Here is a 21,938-nt window from a genome sequence, read left to right as displayed (position 1 = left end):
AGGGTGGAGTGTGGAATGATGGGGAGGCCGTGGAGGTAGTTTGGTGGAGGAGGGTGTGTATGGAGGAAATGAGCCGCCCAGGAGCACAGGGGAAATTGACATGAGAACATTTCAGAAGCACTGGTTTAACCGGCTGACATTCTGGATGGACAAGCCTTTAGGAGTAGACAGAGGGCCTCAGGGAGGAGAAACAGAGCTGAGGAAGAGGCATCTCCCTTCCCCCTCCTCCGGAGGCTGATGCTAGAGAGAAGGCGGCAAGGCCTCACCGAGCGCCTACCCACCACTCACTTGATTTCTATCTTTTTATTACCTTACCCTGGGAGATAAATGGGGTTATCTCCATTTTACAGGTGACAAACAGAGATTCAGAGAGGTGAGGAGAGGCTCTCCAAGGACCCCTATGGAAGTGTCAGCTGGAATTCAACCCTCAGGCAGCCTGGCCCCAAAGTTCACAACCTTTCCTACTCATTTCAGCCCTGCCTGCCTCTCAGGGCTAAGAAGATGTGAGTAGATGTTCCATAAGTATTTATTAAATTGAACTGAACTCAGCAGCTGAACACACACAGGCCTCTTCCACCCTGACCAAGAGGATTCCTTTGAGGGTCTGAGGTATGGAAAGAAATTCTCTGAGGCGCTAAATAAAATCCTGCTCTGAGGTACAAGGAGGACTTTTTTGAAATTAATAGCTAATAAAGTTTATTCAGACCCCAAAAGGAAAAACGGAAAGGAATTGGAACCATTTTAAAAACAGAGTCGGTAGATAATAAAACTTCACGGTGGTGGTGTCTTTCATCAAGAAGCACAAAGTGCTCACAGGCTTTAATTACATCTTCATCCCTACGGCCCCTTCTGAAGTTGGTAGATGCACGTTAATAGTACCTTTCATTTTACGCATGGACACATTCCGGACCAGAAGCTTTAGCAATTCTCCCCAAGGCAAGCGGAGTACAGAGCTGGATCGGGGCGCAATGACTCTCCACACCGGCGTTCCATGCCACCTCCAGTTGTATTTCCTCACTCCGCAGCTGAAACCAAGGACTTCATTTACATATTTAGGGATCTGAAGGTCTAGGAAAGAAGGTGGGCAGAACCAAGGAATTAGGCCTCCACTTTGGCCTGCACACCATATAAATCCCCTCTTTGTTCACCCATGTGTACATTCTTTAATGTAGGCATGTGTTCATTTGTGTACATCAATGAGTTTGCTCACAGTCACAAGGGTGCGGAAGCCTGAGCTGGACCACTCACTTTAGGTAATGCCACAGCAGTCAGTGCCTCTGATCATGAAGCCTGGAGAAAGGTGTCTGGGCTGGTCCTGTCCTTGACGCTCGGGAGGGAAACTCTCCCAGTGGACCCTGGGGTTGGGATGTAGAGGCTAAGACAGCTAGAGATGGGAAAGGGAACTTAAATTGCAAGGGAGTAATCCTTTTTTTTTTTTTTGCTAGTTCATTTTCAATCATTCATTTCCTGGCTTAAAAAGTAATTAATAGTAGTAATCGCATATGGCTTTTTAATGGCTCTCCATTGCCAAATACTATTTAAGCACAAATTTCTTCACTAGACACTGGAGCCCAGTGTCCACACTTGATGGTGTGGCTCCATCTGGGACCCCAGTCTCATTTCTTATTCTTAATTTCTGCACAGTTATTCCTAATTTGTGAACTGCAGACCAGCAAAAGTCCAGGGCATTTCAGCAAGGGGTCCATAACTCTTAATACCACACCAAACATGGGCAGCAGCTGAAATCCATAATATGTAAAACTCAGGCAAATTTGAAAGGCTGTCAAATTCCTAGCAGCTCTTTGTCATTACGTATTTTCTTGGGTACAAAGTTTAACAACTGCTACAAGAAGGGGCCTGCATTGTGATAACGGTTTCAACCTGGGATCCAAGGAACCCTTTAGAGATACCCTGAAGTATAGATGGGGGAGCACAAGGATGGAGCAGGAGCAGATGGAGATACCCCATTCCCGCACACACACAGCTAACTCATCTGTGTAACCAGAGAGAGACTGTTTTGATCAATTTTGTACACTGGGCTTTCTAGTAAGATTTTATTTGAAAAAAGGACTCTGCCACAAAAGTGAGTGGGGTAGAGTTTGCAAGCAATGGCTACAGACAAAGTACATGTATTTCTAGCCAGTCCCTTGCACAGTTCAGTGGGGCACAGTGAGAAATCTGTCAGTCGCCCTTCTGTCCAGATCCACACAGTAAGAACTCTGGGTTTGTTAGTGTCTTAGATGCATGAAGTCCCATCTGACTCTTAGAAATAGCAAATGAGCTTGTAGATTAGCCAATCTTTTTTTTTTTTTTTTTTCTGAGATGGAGTCTCACTCTGTCGCCCAGTCTGGAGGGCAGTGGCATGAACTCGGCTCTCTGCAACCTCTACCGCCCTGGTTCAAGCAATTCCCCTGCCTCAGCCTCCCTAGTAGCTGAGATTACAGGCACGCACCACCACCATGCCTGGCTAATTTTTTTGTGTTTTTAATAGAGATGGGGTTTCACCATGTTGGCCAGACTGGTCTCGAACTCCCAACCTCAGGAGATCCGCCCGCCTCGGTTTCCCAAAGTGCTGGGATTACAGGCGTGAGCCACTGCGCCCAGCCAGATTAACCAATCTTACTGTCACTGCAAAGACAGTATCCACTTTGCATATGTACTGCTGAGGGAATCATTAGAACATTCACTGCTGCTGAGGGTCAGGTGGGGAATTTTTTCTATACCAGCTTTTCTTGTGGGCCAAAATTCCTAGAGGGATAGTGACCACTTGGGGTCCATTTTTATCTCCTTCTGTTTCTACCTAAATTTGTCTTTGCTTATGTGGCTGGGGCCTACCACTCAGGCTTTCATGACACAGTGTGCCCCCAGGCAGCCCGGGCCTAGAACAATTGTAGTAATAAGAGGTGACAAAGCAGGACCTTGAGACAGAACTTCCAGAAATTCTTTGGCTGAGCCTCCGTCCTCCCAGCCAGGTTTCAGACAGGGCGGCACATAAAGAAATCTCCGAACAATCCAGAGCAGTGCACATTAGCGAGTGAAGCTCAGGCAGGAGATGGGAAGGAATGCCTTTGTCTCTGCTTTCCACCCTGCCACCCATAGCTCATTCTCAAAAGCCACCTCCCCAACACTCAGGCTTGGGGTAAATGCTACAAAACAGGGTGGAAACCTCTCATGACCTCCTCTCTGTTGCACGAACGCCTGTTAAAGGCAAAGGAAAACAATGTGACAGACCCAGGCCTGTCACAGCTGTGCTGGGGCCAGCTGGGATGTGGCTGTGTGTGCGCGTGCATGTGTGCATGCACACTGGTGCACACGTGGGGATATAAACATCCTTGGCTCCCCAGCTCCTGTGTGCTGGATCGTGCTGAGTGGGCACAAAGTTCTGCGTGTGTCCGAGGTGGGGAGGGGCAGCACCAGCATGCCTAGGCACTCTCGTTTATATATGGAAAGGCAGGTGGGGAGACAAAGGAGAAAGTTTGGGAACAGCTGTGTGCCCATGTATGTATGGGCAAATCTCACTGTTGATGTGTCTTGGGGGAAATTGAGGGAAATTTTGTGCTTGGGTATGTGTGCACGCATGACAGGTGCCCACACTGAAGTGTGCAGAGGGGGAAGCTGAAAGAAAGTTTCGAGATTCTGTGAACATTCTCAGTTAGAAAAAAATCTGGCAACTCCCCATACCACAGGTGGGTACACAGTCAATGCTTGTGAAGTTCATTTCCTGTCCTAGTTACCAGCCCTTGTTTATACAGGACACAAGATGGGATCGGTAGCAAAAGCTCTAGGTCTCCGGGGTGAGTTGAGGGAGAGTGCGTAGGTGGAGAGGGTGGGGAGGGAGTGTGGGCATCACTGCCCAGGTCCCCTTGAAGTACAAATGAAATCAATTTTCAACATTAATCCATAATTCCACCCATATATGTTCAGAGGGGAGAGAAAGCAGAGTTCTAATTTTAGAATGACACCCTCCTTCAGTTGCTCCAGTGCTGTTTTAGCACCCAGTCTGCTCGGGCCGGTGGCAGCTCGGGTGTCCTCGTGTGTTTATGGGTTTGAAATGCATCTGGCTTGTTCTGCTTTGAGCTTTAGTTTGTGAGCCCAGCCCCAGGAAGTGTTTATGAGCTTTTTCACTTTGCTTTATTCTGGCTCAGCTTTGTTTGGTAGCACAGAATGGTAGAGTTTGACATAAATACTGTGTTCTTTGTGTGAGGGCTTCAGATTGCAGAGGGTCCTGGGACTGGCATTCCATAGGAAAGCTGAGGAGTTTGACCCACCCCATGATCACACACCTGTAAGCAAACATTCTGCACACCTCGATATGGGAAGAAACTGAACTCTGTAAACAAACTCCTGGGCCCATGACCTCCGCAGAGTCTACTTGCCAGTTCGTTCATCCAAATGGTGACCAGCTCACAATGGACACTCAGTGACTGCTAATTAACTCAGTGACTGCTAATTAACCATGGAATATTCCATTCCACTGCATTACCAAAGTGCCAGCGTCACTCCTCAGCATAGCTCAGGACCTTGTCCAATCAGCTGTCCTGAACACCCACTTCGGTCCACGGTTCACATTCATGTCATAGTCCTGAGCCCCTGCTCTTCCGCCAGTCTCGACTCAAGGAAGCAGTGGCAGAAATCTCCTGGCTGTGGGGTTCCATGGAGCAGAGAGCCTGAACCCACCCGGAAACCAAGTCTAGACAAAATAGAGCTTTGAGGTTTACACCCACAACCTTTGTGCCGTCCGAAGCAGAGGGTGCCAGGGGATCCACTGGAGGCTCCCTGGGAAGCAGAAGCCAGAGGTGCTGTGCTATTTCTCCATCTGGCCAAGGGCTTAACCCTGCTGAAGACTATTTCTGAGCGGAGTCCCCATGATGAGGGGACCCAAAAATGCTAATGGGGTTGTTTCCCAGGCTTTGTTCTGGTCCAGTGCAGGGCTCCAGTTGTTGATGGTGATGGAAGTTTGCTTTATACTTGGTCTGCTCGGTTGGAGTCCTCTGCCACCCTCTGGCAATTCACAACCTCTAGTCACTTGGAGACCTCTGAACACTAGCAGGACTCTAAAGACTGGGACCCCTGGCTCCTCGGTGAATTCTGAAACTGCTTTGAGGTGCTGCCTAAAGTTCAAGGAGAAGCTTACCAAGGACAGGGGACTTGGGGACAGCAATGGAAATAGAGACAGTGAGGTACAGGCCACTTGCTATGCTTTGTAGGAACTTTCAGCTCCTGTTAGCTAGAGACCTTTGCAGAGTCAACATTCTATGCGAGCCAGTGTGGCACCCTGCTGGTCTATGATTCTGTTCAAGGCACAGACATAACCAGCCCTTCACGAGCTTCCAGACCACTGAGATTGCAGCCTGGGGTGACGTCCTACCTTGGCTGGAAGGGTCTCCCCACCCAGGCCTGGTCCTGCAGGAAGTGGTTCCCATGGGGAGAACTCCTACTGCTCCAGGGCAGCAACTTCCTTGGTGTCATCAGTTTACCTGCCAGTCTCATCTCTGGGAGGGTACCAATTTCTCTGGCTTCCCTGCCTGTCCCCAGAATGATCCCAACACTTATTTCACCCCTGAAAGCCTTGGAAGGATGCCCACTTACATTTCTAGTGAATAGCATTTCCACTGGAGGCCCTTCACCCAGGGTTCCCTACAAAGGGGTTTGCTTTTAGGGAAGGGCAAGGTGACCCTGCTTTGTCCTCCTGAAGCACCACATGTGCCTCTCCATCACTGTGCCTGTCACACAATCATAATCCTCCCCTTCGTGTCTCTCCCCTGCTAGCCTAGAAGCACCTGAAGGCAAGAGCTGTCTTAGAGGCACACTGGGAAAATAGGGGGCCCTGGGTCCTGATGGAGTGAGGGCCCAGCTAGGGCCAGAGGGCCTGGGCTCACCAGCCACTGGGCCTGGATAAACGTGGTTTTCAAGGGATGAGTGTAGTCTGGCCTATCTGATTTTCATCCCCACTCCCTGAGAGTGCTATGTTTTTCACCTTGAAAACAAAGGCACACTACCCTGAGCCCTTCACTGGCTTATCAAGTGGTGGTGTGGCACATGTAAGGGAGCATTGCTATGTGAAAGCTCCCCAGCTCCCTTCATTACGGTCATCCCAGGGACAGAGGACCATGCTGTGACTCAGAGGCCCAGCTCTTCCTAGCCGTGCTGTTCCCTAAGTGAACTTCAGTGAGTTGCTTTATCTCAGTGACTGTGTTTCATCTGTGAAACGGGAGTGTCGGGTTGTCAGGGCAAGACCTTGGAACCTTCACTGAGTGGCATGGTCGTGGGCATTCCTTCTTATTGTCATTGCTTAAATAAGCATGAAGATACTTTCCTGAAGAATGATGTTTGGAAGGAAGGAACCTAGACTTTGGTATGGCGTGGGAATGGAGTAAATCCTAAATCCATTCCTTGTTAACAGGCTTGTAAGTGGAATTCTTGCCTAGCAAGATTCAGGATAGTTCTCTAGCTCAGGAGTCGGCAAACGTTTACTGTAAAGGGGCAGAGAGTGACTATTTTTGGCCTTGCAGGCCACAGGGTCTCTACCACAACTGCGAGGCAGCCATGGACAATACATAAACAAATAGACATGGCCTTGTTCCAGGAGGACTTTATTTACATCAGGCTGCAGGCCGGATTTGACCAGTTAGCCATGGTTTGCTTACCCCTGCTTTAGTTTATGGGGGTGCCCAGCAAGCACTTGGGAAATTAATTTGTTGAAGATAAGTGAGTAGAAGCCTCTGCTAGTCCTGTCCCTCGGTTTTAGCTCTGTTTACACAGGACCAGGTTCTGTGTTCTTGTCACTGAGTCAAGCTGCAAGACCCTCACCTCCTCCTAGCCCCACTCCCCCAGCTTTGAGTGATCCCAGGTTCCTTCAAGCCCACTGCTGAGTGGGGAGCAGTTTCTGTGCCTTCCAGGGTCTGTCTCCCACACTGCCACTCGCCACCCAGGGCCTTTTCCCTCCATCCTGAGTTTGTGGGACACACAATTTGAAATCTCCTTAAAACTGAAGAAGCGAGGTCTCTGATTCATGTAGATTAAAATCAGCTGCAACCTATTAATGGTCCAGGGCCCAAGACAGATTTTAGGAAACAAAAACACTGGACCAAATTAGACTGAGCCGGCCTCTGTCTCCAGGGAAGGGAGGTAGCGTAGGAGGCTGGGGGCGGGGGAGTGGCCATGTGGTTTTCATTACTTTGGATTCTCTTCCTGAAGCAAAGTCACCCAACACAAAGCGAATGGAGCGCCAAGGCAGCGGCCAGCCTCTGGAGCCTGGCTCTCCCTGGTAGAAGCCCTGGGTCCTGTTGGGGGGCTCTGGCTGGTTGTGTGTCTGTAATTAACAGGTTTCAAAGTGGTTATTTTGGAAAAGAGAATTTCAGTGGCGCGTTAAAATCCTTTCATCAGCCATCAGCTGCAGTCCCAAGGCCTTCAGCAAGGCCTGAGCCACTTAAGGCTTCTGAGAGCTTTAAATTCCCGGGGTCCTGTTTGAGAATGTGTTGGCTTTTGCCATGGGTTTTATTGGGCTGATGGTTGCCATGATTTTCATTGTGTTGTTTGGTTCCTGGGATCATAAAAATGTTTGCCTCTTCCTAGAGTACCTAGGATCATTAAAAAGAAAAGGAAAAAAAAAAAGCCCCTGCATTTGTAGCTGCTACATAACATACAAACCATGGCTTCCTTGTGGGAAAAGGGCCAGCTTCGGCCCTGGGCTAGGGAAAATTATCAACCTGGAAGAGACAGGACAAGCAGCCACACCCAGTCTCCACCTCCCTCCCATCCAAGGACACTGAGGCCCAGAGAGATGCTCATCTAAAGCCGGTCTGGAATCCTGGTCCCACTCTCAGTCAGGTGCTCTTTCTCTTCCTGGTGACTTGAGGCTGCGCGTAGAGTTGGGAAAGGTAGAGGAGTCTGAATTCTGCTGGACTAGTGCTTTGGGACACCTCTAGGAGTGGAAGAAATGGTCAGATTTACAGGCAGCATAAAGTGAAATGCTGATGTGGACAGAGGAGCAATCCGGGCCAGCACGGGCATTCCCATGGCCTACAGGACAGAACGCTCCTCTGAGGCTGGAAGGGTTACTGGAGGCTTCACTTGGCACCCACAGCCCTGAGACATGGAAAGAAGGGAAACAGGTACCAAATCCCACAAGCCTCAGAGATGATTTCTCACTGCTTTGAATATGAAACCTCTGAAATCTGGTCAAGCTCCCAGAATCACCACAGGGGATGACAGGAATTTTGGTTAAGCCAGTATGATCTGATAAGTGGAACACTAACCTGGCTTTACTTCCTATTTTGATGATGGCTACCTTCCAGAACCTTCTTTCATGGAAAACATGACAAAAATTCTGGGAGACTTGCTATTAAATAACCTCTGCTGCTTTAAAAACAAGGCCAGACCAGCAGACCTTGCTCTCAGCAGGACACATGTAAGAACTAGTCTACAATAAAGAAGCTATGAAGGCGTGTTCAGAGAATTAGAGGCTGTCAGAGCTGGGAGGGAAATTGGAGTTCAGCTAGGCCAGGCTTTCATTTTACAGATAAGGAAACTGAGGCCTCAGGGCATATCCAAAGTGATCTAGGGGGCATAGGGAGTCCAGGATTTTCTTGACTATCCCATTCTTCACAAGGCCGCTGTTCTCCTTTTGGGTTGATATTGTCCTTCATTCATTCATTCAGTTTTTACTACCTCCTATGTGTCAGATGCTTGTAGGCACTGCTAATTTTGTTTCTTTGAAGTTTTTAGAAGTGGAATAAAAGAGACACATTTCTGTGGACTACATTAAAGGAGGAAAGGAGTTTTTCCCCAAAAATCTAGGTCTGGGAAAAGTCTGGTGACTTTTGTGAGCCTGGGGCATCTTTGGGAAACGCCTGCCCTTTTGGGTGTGCCTTTCAGATGAGTGCGAAATATCATTGTCAGGTAAAGGGGTGACTTGCCTAGGCTGCCCCCACTTGCAGTGACCCCCACTCCCAACAGCCACCTGGCAGTGTGGCCCAAAGGAATCTGGAAGTGGACATCAGCAGAGATTCTCTGGATCCAAATTTGAGTGAGGGCTGGCGGGAACCCAGGCTAGCTGGAGGCTGCAGCTTGCATGGGTCTCTCCGTCTGTTTCTCATCATTCTCCTCCTACAGTTTGCTTGTCAGTCCTTTGCTCTTGTTTACCTCTGTGTGGATAATTCCTCGATTATAAATCAGAGAACTTGGCACTGAGTTCTGGATTATCTGTGATCTTTAACTTTCCCAGGGCAAAAGAAATTAAACCAGCAAATCTCTTTGTTTCTCATGGTTCAGCATCCAAATCATGGAAGTGTGAGTCTGTGGAGTGAGACAGCCTGAGCCCACCTCTGCCCTGGCCCCCACGCTCTAGGTGAGCAGTCATGCATCCGTGCATTCATTTATTCCCTCAACAAATATTCAGTGAGTACCCATGTGGCACACTCTCTTCTAGAAACTGGAGATACAAGGTTAAAAAAAAAAGGACACTGTTCCTTCTTACCTTGTTTGCATCTTAGTATGGGTGACAATAAGCAAACAAACCAACAAACATACATGCTAGTGATAAATGCCTTGAAAAAACGTAAGCAGGGTAAGAGATGGCAGTGAGGGGTGGACTATTTTACACACAGTGGGGTCAAGAAGACCTCTCTGAAGAGGTGACATTTGAGCAGAGATTGGATGAACAGAGAGTAAGCAATGTTCAACCCAGAAAGAACATTTCAAGCAGAAGGAATAGCAAGTGCAAAGGCCTGGGACAGGGACAAGTGTGATGTGTTTGGGGAACAGTAAGGAAGCCAGGGACTGGAGTAGAGCAAACAAAGGGGACAACTATGGTACATCAGGTCAGAGCAGTGGGCAGGGGCCAGCCATGGAAGTGGTGACTTGGGATTTTGTTCTGAGCCTCACAGGATGTCCTTGGAGGTTTTGGAGGGGAGTGATGCAGCAAAGATGAACATTCAGAGGCTATAGAAAGGCTTGTGGAACAACAATGGGCCAGCTTGGGTTAAACACTGGCATTCAGACACATGGCAATGGTAGCTACACCTCATGGGTGGTGCTTCCAGTGGGAACTTTTGAGAGCTACATGTCTCGACAGGGTGAGGCTGGGCCTGGGAGCTCACTACCTCTACCAATTAGTGTTAAGCCCAGAAAAAGGAAATGCTGCTGTTTAAATTGTAGGGTTGGAACCTGTGAGTCATAGAACCCTCAGCCAAATGGACCGTGGTGAGCTCTGGAAGTTACTGGTGCAGGGTCTGAAGCCCCCAGCTGGGTTGTTTTGCCACCCATGGGGGCTTCCAGACACACTCGGAAGAAGCAGACTCAAATACAAACGCCATATTTAGGGGGTCCAGCTTTATTTTTGGCTGATTGTATACTGTCTGGTCAGTTTCCTTCCCAGTGTCTTTTACTTTGGAAAAGGCAGGCCACCTCACGGGGGTGCAGAAAGAAAAGGGGAAACACATGGATTTGGGGCTCAATCAACCCCACAACACAACCCTCACCTCATTACTCCGCTGGCTTTTGGAAAAGCTACTGAACCTCTTAGAGCTGTGCTGGTCGGTGCAGTAGCTGCCAGCCACATGTGGCTGTTTACATTTAAATCAATTTAAGTGAAATAAAATTTAAAAATTTGGTTCCTCAGTTTCACTTACCATATTTCAAGGGCTCAATAGCAACATGGAGCTTGTGGCTACCTATTGGACAGTGAGATGTAGAAGGTTTCCCTCATGGCAGGAAGCTCTGTTGAACAGTTTCACTTCTTTAAAAAGGAAGTGATCCATGAGAACTGAACAAGTTAACAGGCACAAAGCACAAGGTGCTTTGCCGGTCTCACTCCAGGTGCTCAGCAAATGGTAGTCACTATGATTGATCATGTGAATCTCCATCCTCGCTCTGCTACCGACTAGCTACGTGGCAAGTCATTCAACCTCTCTGAGCCTCTGTTTCCTGATATGTAAAATGGGAATAAAAAGTACCGCGGAGGACATTCCCACAGCATAACATGATCCTTGTTTTTCTCAGTTCTCTCTGGACCCATGAGAACTTCCTTACCAACCCTCAGCTGACTTATCTAGACCAGAGCTTGGAAACTCCAGTCTTGCAGCACTTAGCAAGAAGCAGGACCTGCTGTGGCCCAATAATGCAATCTGGAGATTTTGGCCATTCTGAAGGGTTTGACCATGGCTTGTGGTATGGAGTTCTAATGCACAAATCTGATCAAGAAAAATAATCATTTGACTCAAGTCGGATATTTACCCTGCTCTGACGCTCTGAAAGACAGCATGTCTTGGGTTCCCCAGCTCCAGGCCCCGGCTTCCCTGGCTAAACGTTCCTCCTGTGGGCAGGGCTCTCAGAGAGGGGCTCCCAAGCAGCCCTTCTGGTATCTCAGCCTGCAATCAGTCTTCCATTTTCCACTTGGGGTTTTTGTTGTTGTTTAAACGTTTATTAACTGCAGGCATTTGGCGGTGGAAGTTGGGATTTGCCTGAGGCTGGGAGGAAGTTATTTGCCAGGCCAGGATAAGGTGTGGTTTAAGGGTTGAAACTGGAATCCCCTTCACCTGTTTAATGCATTTCAGGGGAGATTTGTTTTCAACTCCCAAATTACCTGCTAGGAATTCTAGACCTGAGATCCTATCTCACTGGCTGTTTTCTTTCATTTTCGAAAAGAAATACAAAGAAAAAAGAGTGAAAGGCTCAAACACGACATTCTTGCACTCTCTTAAATAAAATTACATAGAGTGAGTGATTTTCTTCCCTGTCTTCTATAAAGCGGTAAGGGGAGGGCCTGACCTAGCCCAGAAAACTTCTGCTCCAGGGAAGGTGCAGCTGGGAGCTGCAGAGAGCAGGTGATACTAAAGACATTTCTTATGTGCTTATTGGCCATTTGTGTATCTTACTGAAATATAATTTATTTTCAAATATTAATTTTATGCCCAGCAATCTTACTAACCTTTCCTTTAGTTTAATAATTTATTTGTAATTTTGGGGGTATTTTCTATGTACAAATCACACAAAGGTTATGGGGAGTGTTAAAACTCATAATGGAGTCTCCAGTAAAGTCAAGTTCAAAAGAAATAGCTAAAAGGACCTGTGTCCAAGCTCGTGGAGGGTAAGTGAGCAAGAAGTTGCCTAAATGATGGTATAACTATGAACAACAGGACAAAGATAGACAGCAAACACATTTCAGACATATGGATCAATAACTTCTTTTCTTCCTTTCTTTCTTTTGTTTTTTTTTTAGAGAGACAGGGTCTCTCTCCCTCTGTCATCCAGGCTAGAGTACAGTGGTGCAATCACAATTCACTGTAGCCTCAACCTCCTGGGATTAAGCGATCTTTCAGCCTCAGCCTCTCAAGTAGCTAGGACTACAGGTGTGCACCACCATACCTGGCTATTTTTTTCTTTTATTTTAGAGATGGGGTCCCTTGCTATGTTGCCCAGGCTTGTTTCAAACTCCTGGCCTCAATTGATCATCCCACCTCAGCCTTCCAAAGTGATGGGATTACAGGTATGAGCCACCCAGCTGGACCACTTTCTTTCTTTCTTTTTTCTTTTTTCTTTTTTTTTTTGAGATGGAATCTCACTCTGTTGCCCAGGCTGGAGTGCAGTGGTGCAATCTCGGCTCACTGCAAGCTCTGCCTCCCGGGTTCACACCATTCTCCTGCCTCAGCCTCCCAAGTAGCTGGGACCACAGGCGCCTGCCACCATGCCCGGCCAATTTTTTGTATTTTTATTAGAGACAGTGTTTCACTATGTTGGCCAGACTGGTCTCGAACTCCCAACCTCAGGAGATCCGCCCACCTCGGTCTCCCAAAGTGCTGGGATTACAGGCATGAGCCACCATGCCCTGCCAGGAAGCTGGACCCATTTCTTTAGGCTGGCAACTTTAAAATATTTTGGCTCTAAGTACTCCTTTATATGCTTAATAGTTGTTGACTGATGATCTTGAGGAGCCTTGGTTTATGTGGATTGTATCTATTGATAGATCCTGTGGTAGCCAGTTTCTAGAATAGCCTCCAAAAATCTTACCTCCTAGTATTCATGCCCTTGTGTAGTCTCTTCCCAAATTGAATCAGGGCTAGTCTATGTGACAGGTAGAAAATGGCAGAAGTGATGGTAGGTGATTTCAGGGGCTAGGTTATAAAAAGGACTACTTGTTCCCACTTGGCCTCTATTGTTCACTCTGGAGAAAAGCAAGTCCTGTGTTTTGAGTACCCCAGGGGAAGACCTACACGGAGAGGATGGAACCAAGGCCTCCTGTCCGCAGCCAACAACACTGGCCTGACTTGTAAATGAGCTATCTTGATGGCAGATCCTCCAACCCCAGTTAAGCCTTCAGATGACTGCAACCTCATGAGAGACTGCCTAGCCAGAACTGCCTAGCCAAGCCACTCCTGAATGCCCAAACCACAGCAACCAGAGATAACAAGTGATTATTGTTGTTTTAAGCCACTAGGTTTCAGGGTACTTTGCTATACAGCAATAGATAATTAAATAATTTACCATATTAAAAACTAAAACAAAAAATAATATTTGTTCATTTAATACATATTCATTGTTAATGAATAAATTAACATTTAGTAATTTATTAAAATGCATATATTCATTAATCCATTTAAATGTTAAAAATAACATTTTATTATAAAAATAACTTTTTAAAAAAACCCAAGCGAGAAGAATGACAGTGTTTTACATTTTTGCAAATCTCTTGACTGTCTGACTTAATAGAAGACAGCTGGATTCTCACATCGGCTTCTGCATTCAATCAGCTGTGATAATGTTGTTTTGGTTGAAGCATGCGAAGGAAACCCAGCCTCACATAGATATTTTGTTGGAAAGGGAGGAATATTTTAATAGTCTTTTCAGATAATTGTGAATATTCTTGTTTGACATTATACTAAAACCCAACCAATAGTAGATTACTAAGGTTAGTTGCAATGTGGAATCTGAAACTCTATCAATGAACTTTTTGTGCTCAGTTATGTTAAAATTCAGTTGTCTGGCTTGTACTCTGAATAGATCTTTTGCTCATGCATGATTTTGTAATAATATGCATGGGTCATTTGGAAAATATTGCTTCACTAAGTCATGCAGATTTTTCAAGTTCGATGCATCATGATGAAAACTAAAAGTTCTTATTTGTTAATATCATCACTGATCTCATCAAAAACCTCTATAAGTGTTGGGAAGGTGTTAAGTTCACTATGGCAGATACAGGTTTTTTAAAATTCTAATTTTTGCTTTATACTTCTATTTTGGCAGAAAATACTGTCAATTATTTTCTTTCTTGAAGTGATGAGCTCAGTTTTTTCATTTTTGAGAAAATGTCTGTCAAATAACCAAATCTGAATAACCATGGTTACTTGGTCCTTTTGAGTAAACATTGTGTTCCATGAAAGTGGCTAGTGCAGATCACAACTCAGGACACTCACACAAGTGCTTTTCCTCCAGATGACTGTCATACTTTGAGATGCACCAGAAATGCTTGATACTTTGTTTCCAAGTCATCACACAAAGAGAAGGGAAGGGAAGGGAAGGGGAGGGGGGGATGAAGGGAAGGAAAGGTACACTTTTGGGCAAGATTTTATAAAATTAATAATTTTTACTGTCTAATTTAGGACATTCTTCGGTGAAACTGGCATTTTTTTCCAACTGTAGGTTTGTAGCAGTGAAGAATACCATGATTGCCAGCATAGTTCAGCGCCAGCAATTTTACCCAGATGTCAACACAGTGAAGAAGGCAAATAACATCTTGGTATTATTATGAAAATAGTTTTCAGCTTGCAGACACCCTAATAGGGTCTCAGGGATCCCCGGGGACTGCAGACCTCACTTGGAGAATCAATGCTTTAGGGAGATGGCTGCCATTCTACTACTTGTAGCATTTACAGGTAAATGTGCTACATGCTAAGACATATGTGTACCAAGTCTTTGGGCAAAATTGTAATCACCACCATTTATTGCATAAACTAGAAAGCATATCATTAGATATCAGCTTATTCTTGTAGATGGACTAGATATGAGACAGGCGTTTTATTTAAGGGAGATTTTATATGGTTTTATTTATCTCACTTGTCAAAGGTATATGGATGGTGGTGAGGAAGCTAGGCTCTAAGCCATTTCTGAAACTGTCAGTGTTGAATAAAAAAGATACATAAGGAAGCTAACACTTACACCCCTTCCTTTGTAACTCTTCTACCGCCTTGATCCAGTGAGCCCTGAATGCTCAGGGGGCTGAGGAAAACATCCTTTTTAGAGCATCAGGGTTCCCTCAACTCCACTCTAGAAGTGGGCAAAGTTCTGACATTGGCAGTGCCTGCAGCATGGGACAAGAGAAGCAGCCGGCCCCGAAGGCCACGTTTGTTCAAACGGCCATGGCACCTGTGAGCACTGTACTGCCGTGGAAGAGCTCAAGTCATTGCCTCTACTAAAGTGCCTCTGAATTCCTACAGAGTGGACTTAGAGCAAGACAGGGCGGGGACATAGTTGTTTTCCATTCTTGTTGAGTTAGGCTTACACATCCTCTCACTCCCAAAAGGCAGAGTAGGCTTGCGCCCCACACCTGACTGGGCTCAGCTCTTTGGCGAGTGATTGCGTAGCTGTTCTGCCTGTGACTGCAGGCCCCAGTCTGCAAGCGGGAAACAACAGGCAGTTGTGTCCCGAGCCCTGGGAACTGGAGATCTTTCCACATCTGTTCGCCTAGTCGGGGGCGGGAGGAAATCACCAGAACCTTCAAACATGGGGCCAGAGCAGGGAGACAAAGGGGAAGTCTTAAGCCGATGGTGACCCCAGGTCATATGAGACCCCCCAGGCGCCCCCCCATCCCCTTTCATCCCCTCAGGTCCCCGACACTCAGCCTTTTCATCCTTCTCCAGGTCAGCAGGATCAGGTTAATGTGAGTTGACCAGAAAGTTTATCAAATGAAGGCAGGGACAGGTGTTTGAAACCCCTTCCCTGCTGAAAGCTGGGTTGAACAAGGTTAGCAGTGTAGCTGAGGCCAACATCCTACACTAATTGCATTTTCTTTCCTAGAGCTCCTTCTCTTCCCCTTCCTTGCTCTCTGGTTTGGAACCCCTCAAGGTCTCTGAGAGCCGGTAACCAAAACAAACCGTTCAAAAAACAAAGGATTTAGGGGAAAAAATTAGGGGATGTGACATTCTAGACCGAACAGTGGCCCTTCTATGCCAGAGCCTAGGAACCAGCATTTGGAGGCCACTTCCACCCAGTGGGCATGCTGAAATCAGTTACTATGGGCTTATCAGAACTGATTGCACAAACCTTTGCCCAGCTTCACAATCATGATGTCATATTTGTAGCTTGAGTTGACCAAGGTGGGAATATTTGTACCACAGAAATCAGCAAGCTACAAACCAGGCTTTTCCACCTCCAGAGCCAGTTGTTAAACATCTACCGGCACACCAATGCCTCCACTGTAGCTACTGTCACTCAAAGTATGATTCTCAGACCAATTACATAGGAATTTCCTAGAGATCAGAAATGAGGTGGGGCAGGAGGGTTGTTATTTAACATGCAGATTTCCTGGCCAACCTGAATTAACTGAATCAGAGTCTCTGGAGGTAGAGCCTGGGGAAATGCTTTTTAGCAAGTCCCTAAGGTTATTAATAAATTCAGTAAAGTTTGAGACTTCAGCCTGAGGGAAAAGGAGAAAAGAGTGGGTGTGCATCTGACTCTTGGCATCTGGAAGGAACAGCTGGCTTCAGTCCCAGTTGGCCTAAGAACGGACAGCTGTTTTCCCTTGAGATAGAAACTTCATGACAGGAAAAAGAGGTGGGAATTTTGGGGTCTCAGCTACCCACTGACAACACGACTGGTTCTGCCTTAGATCTCAGGATGAACCCATTTTCCAACTTGAGACTTTGACCCAAGACAGCATGAGCAAATGCCCAGATGTATGTACAACGTGGAGAAAGTCACCATCATTTGCACCAATGGTGGGGCCAGTGGAGCCAGGGAAATCCCAGAGTCAGTTTTCCATATTAGATTGCCCAGCACAGCATTTTTCTTTCAGATTTGCCTAGACATTATCAGGAGCTTTCACAATCAGGCATGATTTTGTAAAGTGAAGACCTTGTTGGCTTCATCCCACTGAGCTGGAAGAGAGGGTCTTTTAAGGCAGAAAGAAAAAGAGAAGAAAAGGAGAAGAGAGAAAGTTTCTTTGCCTAGATGTAAAACAGAAAGTTCATAAGGAGCTTAACTCTGCTTTCGACTTGTTTTGCACCTGCCTGAGGGAGTGGTTTAGACGGGGACAGGTAGTGTGAAAACAGAGCTGGTTAGTAAATTCAAGAGCTGGGGTTTGGACCCAATTTTACAGCAAAACAAACAAAAACCAATGCCCTTTCCTGCCAAGCACAATGCAGTATTTTTTCAACATGCAGTTGGAACCCAGAGGAATCCTTAATGGGCAACTGGGGTAGTGACATAGGACATATACGCTCAAAGTACTGTGATTTCCTAAACCATCAGAGCCCTCTATATCCTGATGCAAATTCTGAAACATAATCCAAAGCCACATGTAAAACTTATGGGGTGATAGGCAAGTAAATTATGAACTATTAGATTATCGGCTATTAGATTATGCACTGGAATGGATAATTGAGAGTCAACCATATTGATGCATATCATTTAGGCACTCCCCATATTAGACAGTTAAGTTTGTAGCAGTTTGCTAAGTTCATGATCATGTGATCATTTCCTATATATTTGTTCTAACTATTCAGGGCTTTAATTAAACATAAAACTTCATCAAATGGGAGGAGGAAGAAACCAAATGGCCCTTCAGGAAAACAAGATATGAGCTCATGTATTTTTTGCCAGGTTTCACGGCCTTTCTTTGTGCCCAGAAACTCTTCCTCACCCCAGGACCCATCTTCACTTTAATACTATCCATTCAACAAATACATAGTGAGGACCTACTGTGTGCCAGAGAGGGTGTGGAAGAAAGGAGACAAACCACCTGGTCTCATTCTCAGGAATTTTACAGTCTATTGGGAAACAGGTATTACACAAGTCAGTATAAAAATAAATAAGTGATGATACATTGTCCTAAGGGCTGTGCAAGAAAAGTACAAGGTACAAAGAGAAACGTCAATAGTCCTGAAGGGTTGACTGCATCAAGAACATGTCCATGGAGACCAGGCTGATGGGGTGTTTGTTTGGATTGTTTTGGGTGGCATGGGGTAGGGGTAAGGGGACACGGAGCGTTCCGTTTGAAGTACTTGAAAGAGCGGTCAAGTAGGTGACTGAATATCCAAATCAAGAGAGTCGGTAGTGGAGAGGTGACTCAAGCCCACACCTGGATGAGGTCATAGGGATGGAATGTCCAAGGAGAGGCAACAGCTGGGGCCTGCTCTCTGGGCCACTCATATGCAGAGCTCACGAAGGAGGCACTCCCAGAGAGGAGGGAGTCCCAGAAGCCATTTGCAAAGGGTATTTTATGAGTGGGCAACGTGAAAGTACCAACATCAGAAAAGCAACTCAGGGCCTCCAGGACACACCTGACTCCCCAATTCTCCCTTCTCATGAGCCAGGCAGGCTGTCTGCAGGCCTGCCAGTGAATTGAACTGGGGCTCTCAGAGTCTAAACAGCTGGCCATGTCTTGGACAGTGCTTCGTGACTCTAAGTTATTACTTTCTGTTCCTTTCCTAGTCCCGAACTCAGACCCGGGCTCTTTGCTCCCCAGAGCCTCTAAGTGTGTAGGTATTAGGAAGAGAGCAGATAAACCAGTTCACACAGATGTATGAATAATGTTTAACCAGCCAGTTCTCTTTGAGATGTATTGTCATAAAGAAGCAAAACTAAATCTCTAATCTGTGGAATTTCAGGCAACCTTCGACGTTTCACGTGGTGCCCTTGAGAGGGAGACCTTTTGAGCTGGGGCTGCCACCCTGCTCCCTTCTAGCTTCCCCGCACTGTTCCTGCAGCAGCTTCTTTTCTTCCTCCATTTCTGAATCCCCAGAGTCTTGAAAACCTCCAGAATTCTCAGAATGGTTCCTTAGGCACCAGTGGCCATGCCTCTGACAATTACAGTAGCTAACATTTATATGTAATTGTTACATGTAATTGTTAGCTCCTCATATTAAACCTATGTTAACCCTATGTTAAATGAAGTTAACCATAACATAGGGTCGCTATGACTTCACAGCAAACTTCAATCCTACGTTAACTGACTTCACAGCAACCCTATAAGATTGGCTCGGTTACTCTTCTCTGGGTGAGGCTGCGGCTGGATGAGAGATGTTTATTAGCTGCCTGTGGACACACAGCTGGCAGGCTGAAATCTGAAGCAGGGTCTTGCACCCAAACCACACTCCGGGCCTCGTGAGTGGGATGTCAGCCTGAGTCTGCCCCCGCTTGGGTGTGCTGTCCTGAGAGAACAAAAGCAAATCCACGTTCTGGTTCTCTGAGGCAGCTCTTACTAGACCTGACTCAGTTTGACACCTTTCTGCAGCTGGAAAGGAGGACAGCGCAGGTCAAGGCCCTGGTTGCTGATTACAGAAAAGATGGGAGTCATGTGGGGTGTCAGCTTCTGTCTCCTGAGAGAGAAAACCGAAAACTGCTACCTGAATTTCCAGGATGAGGTCGAAGGCACAATCTTTTCAGGTCAAATCTCTTGGGCAGAATTGAAGAGACTGCAAAAAAAAAAAAAAAAATATGGAAGTTTCCCTCACCGTTTCTGGGATGTCTGAATTCCTCCCTCTCTGGCATGGAGCCACTGGAAGGCTCCATAATCCTCCCTCTCCTGGCTCAGAGGCCCAGCTACACTTTCTAAAACAACCCAGAGCCATCTGATTTGAAGCATGTACCGGCTCGTGTGTGGAAGACAGTAATTACCTCCATTCCAGTTAGGAAAGCTGAAACCTGCCTTTTTCATGCCTCAAACAATTATCGAAGTGCCTTTTGAAGCTCTGGATAGAAGAGAAAAGCAAAACAAACCAGAGCCAATTAGAGCCTGGGATTTGAGCGTGGCTTAGTTTTGTGCAGTGGGACTTGGGGGGAACTGTGGGAGAGGATCAGAGGTCACCCCAAACCTCCAGCTGCCAACCAACTTTGCCCGTGCCAAAAGAACATTATTTTGCATTTAAAATGAAGGCCCCTCTGCCTGACTCAGGAACAATTTGCAGGAACAACCTCTGCATCAGCTGTGAAGAGGGCTCCCTGATTAGATAAGGCCTGGAATGCACTTGATGTTGAACAAAACAGTTCTCTGACAGCTTTTCTTACTTGCCGTTAGAATGTTTTCCCCTCAGCTGAAACTTGGTAAGATAAAGTGAATCCCCGGGGACCCTTTTGTTTTGGGGTACATATTTGAGGAATATTTGTGGCCTGTGTTCCATTTGGAGTTAAGGTTCTTGGTCCCTGAAGTTCTTCCAGGCTTGGTGGTAAAATCTGGCTGTTCAGAGGCAGGCTGTGATGAGAGTGGAAAGCAGATACCAGGCATGAGGGCAGAGGATAGCAAGTGGCTCTGCCGTGGGATGGGAAGCCTGAAGGCTTTTTTTACAGTCCCCAAGGACAGTTCCCTGGCATTCAACACTGCCACAAAGCACAGAGTGGAAAGTGGAGTTGGGGCATGGAGGGGGTTGAAGCTGGATTAGAATGAACTTGGCCAAGATCTGTTCATGATGTCTGGGATGGCCTTTTGGATTAATAGGATTTGATTGACTGTCAGGGCAACGTAGCACTCTCTGGGAGGTTCCCTTTTGAGTTTGGGTGAGGATCAGGAAGACAGCCAGCACCAAAGAGCACTAAGATAACCCACTATACCTTATTTACATCCCTAACCCAAGCTGGATAGAGGAACTTTCTCCTGGCCCTGGCATAAGTGCCCAGCTTTCCATCTGCCTATCATTTACCCCTTCAACAGTGGGCTTTGATGTCTACCCTCTGCTACAAGAAAAAGCATTTGTGGGAATGCCTCTTGGTATATGTGGGGGACTGTCCCTTGGTATAGGGAAAGTTGTCCTCCATACACACAGGTTTTGTATCCTGCAAGTGCTGTGTTTTCTATCTGTATTTGGTTGAAAAAAAAAATCTACATATCAGTAGACCCAGGCAGTTCAAGTCCATGTTGCTCAAGGGTCAACTATATTCCTATAAAGCAAAACAAAGAAGCATATTGCTTAGGAATGTGTCTGTCTTGCTCAAAATGGGGTGAATATCAATGGTCTGGTGGCATCAAAATGGCCAGTTCTGTGACAGTAAAAGAGGTTCATGTCTTATTTAATCTTTTGATAATAATAACAACTATGGTGTATCACAGCTTTACCAAGTACCAGACACTGTTCTAAGGGCTTTACATGGTTCACTTACTCCTTACTTCAGCCCTAGGTGGCAGGTGCTATAATTATCCTCATATTGCAGACAAGGACATTGAGACAGAGGTGAAGCCACCTTCCCAAGGACACACATGGCGTCTGCACTGCTTCTGACCAACCAACAGAGAGAGCTGCTGTCACGATCCTCAAATGAGTTACGCATGTCAAACGTTTAAAAATAAAAAAAGATGAAAAGATGCATAAAATTTAAAAATGTAACCATTTCAGGCTGAACAGACTAAAACTGAGAGATGGCCAGAGCAGAATATGAAAGATAAATCTATGGACAGAGTAAATCATGACTGGCTTGAAATTAGGGGCCTTACTCCTCCACATTCCTGACAGCGGTTGGTTCAAGACCAAGAAATGGAAGCACATTGTGAGTTCTACGCATGCTGCCCTGGGACACACAGAGGCTAAACACACCCACAGGCTCAAGCTGTCTTTGAAGTTGTGCCTAACAGATCCGAGATGCATGATGAAGGAATGTTCTGGATGTGTTCTTCTGAGATTTTGGAACTGAGTTCACTCACGTTCTCCTATGAACTGTCCCTTGCAGTCACTGTTCAGAAGGATTCCAGGCTGCCTGTGTCAATGATTTGACCCCACAGATGGTTCTTTTTTAGG

General features: G+C 46.3%; 1 protein-coding gene across 3 annotated transcripts in view; it reads left to right on the top strand.

Moving 5' to 3' along the window:
- Positions 1-21,938, top strand: part of RAD51B (RAD51 paralog B) — a 774,018-nt gene that overhangs the window by 679,433 nt on the left and 72,647 nt on the right. Inside the window, exon 12 of one of the 3 annotated variants that reach the window (XR_004057382.1) lies at positions 14,638-14,685. The exons of the other annotated variants lie outside the window; for them this stretch is intronic. The gene's annotated coding sequence lies outside the window, so the exon portion shown is untranslated. Of the gene's footprint in view, positions 1-14,637; positions 14,686-21,938 lie in introns of those variants that run through there. 3 annotated transcript variants of the gene reach the window in all.

Source organism: Rhinopithecus roxellana, chromosome 5 (genome assembly GCF_007565055.1).
Source record: "Rhinopithecus roxellana isolate Shanxi Qingling chromosome 5, ASM756505v1, whole genome shotgun sequence".
Lineage (NCBI taxonomy): Eukaryota > Metazoa > Chordata > Mammalia > Primates > Cercopithecidae > Rhinopithecus > Rhinopithecus roxellana.
This window is presented reverse-complemented; position numbering and strand designations above follow the sequence as displayed.